We start from the raw sequence: 2251 nt of genomic DNA, 5'->3' as shown, positions 1-2251 counted from the left end.
GCCATGTACCTGCAACCCTCTGATGTAGTTCGCTACCTGTTCGCTACAGCGAACGTGTTCGCTACGGGTTCGCTACGTGTTCGCTACGTGTTCGCTACGGGTTCGCTACGGATTCGCTCAGCGAACAGCACTGTGACAGCAACTTTTTGATAATTGTTTTAAGTACAATTAGGCACTTGTAACATGGTTTAAGGGTATCCTTACATGTTTGTTGATACATGTTGATGTTGTTAATGCTTATTGTTAATCGTTATATGATTCGCACGCGTATGCAATGACTTGTAGTTCAAGTGACTATGTTTATGTTTTAGCATTAATTTGCAATGTTAAGGAAATGATGTGTGTTTTATGACATAAGTGTAAATGAAACTTATGTGTATAACAATGGTTATGCAGATAATTATCATGTGAATAATTATGATTTGAGTGATAGGATATTGTGTTATCCTAATGTGTTAGATGTTGGAATTGTGTTTCCGCATCAGTGAATGAATAGCTTCGAGCTAGATAGCGTCATGTATTTGATGTGTTTAAAAGTAATCATGCATTCATGAATAATTGTGTTATGGGAATCATGTGAATTCCAATAATTGATGAAAATAGATTATGTTTATGAAAAGTGGCCGAAGATGGGATTATGTTATCCGAGATCTGGAGCCCATATCCAAACATGATATAAAACTGTGAGACTCCTCTTTATGAGTGAGATGGTTGATGATAACCGAGATCCGACATGATTTAAAACTGTATTGATGATGATCCTGCATGATCTAAAACTGACACCATCCAGCAACGATGTAAAACTGATGTAGAGTCCGTGCATGACTATAATCTGAACAGTCCGTGCATGACTATAATCTGAACAGTCCGTGCATGACTATAATCTGAACAGTCCGTCATGACTGAAATCTGAACAACGTGGAAATGGTACCACATGCATTAGTCGTGTCTAGGGATGACATGACATTGGATAATTGGCATTAGATGCATTAGGGTAAATGCACATGTATTTGATAATTGTTATGTGACATTATCTGATCGGATTGTAATGTGTTTTCCGTATGTGTTAAGCTTTGGTATTTACTAATTGTTTAATACTGTGATTGTTGCCATGTCTTGGTATATGAGTAGAGTCCGTCATGACTATAAAATGAACAAATGTAGAGTCCGTCATGACTATAAAATGAACAAGTGTAGAGTCCGTCATGACTATAAAATGTACACTTTGGTAGTGTCCGAGAAGACGTGAAACTATATGATTGGTGTGTTTGTAAATGAATGATTAATTGGTAGTCGTATTTGACGATGTATGTGCGTGAGTTAGAAATGTATGATAGCGTGTGAAGTGTGTAGTATACTACTCACACTTATATTTATGTTTATGTTTTCTAACTCTCTGCTTTGTGTTAATTGCTGGACCTTTGGGGGTCCAGGTTGACAGGTAATGTGTTAGCCTCGTCCGAGTGCAATGGTGAAGCTCTGCTCTGATTGAGACACGGGAAAAAGGGGTTTTTATATGTATACGCATGTAGTCCTCTTAGTATACTCTGTTGGTCTTAAGCTTTCATTTGAAAAGTATCCGTTTTGTATAACTAATAACGCATCGTTCGATGCGAGGTTTTGTTTTTAGTTCATTCGAATATTTTACTAGATAAATGTATTAGTATTATCTTTGAATGAAGTTTGTGATATTCAAACCAGCGCTTTATAAATCAGATTTTTAATTTTTCCGCTGCGTATTTTCGAAAAAGATTTTATAAAGGCAGAGTTAATTAAATAACGGGTTTGGGTGTTACACAATACGGCCGCGACAAAATGCTAATAGATAGAGACTTCTATTTTTTCCAATAGAAATGAATAAAAATCACAGTTTTAGTACAAATATGAACATAAATTATAAAGTGTTATATCTTTTTAACTCTTTCCTAGTTCAAAATTTTACATTCATCTCATATTTAAGTTGTTATACATATATCATAGTACAAATAATTTTAATAAGATTTGTGCGATATTGTGATTAATTCACACCGCGACGACCGTATTTCGTAACGCAACAGCCGTTACAACCGAAATCGCGAAATCCTTGACGCGACCGCGACCGTGACCGTTACCGCTATTTAAAACCTTGACCACTGATATGGTTTTTTTGTGTTTTTGTATTGCGGAATTTGGTGAGATATAAATTTAGGGAGAAAACTCTCCTCAAATATAGGGTTATATGAAAAATACTAAAGTTCTTGTTTTATTCATT

The sequence above is a fragment of the Trifolium pratense genome, linkage group LG3 (assembly GCF_020283565.1).
Source record: "Trifolium pratense cultivar HEN17-A07 linkage group LG3, ARS_RC_1.1, whole genome shotgun sequence".
In the NCBI taxonomy this organism is placed as follows: domain Eukaryota; kingdom Viridiplantae; phylum Streptophyta; class Magnoliopsida; order Fabales; family Fabaceae; genus Trifolium; species Trifolium pratense.
The sequence above is the reverse complement of the archived record's forward strand: the minus strand, read 5'-3'. Positions refer to the sequence as shown.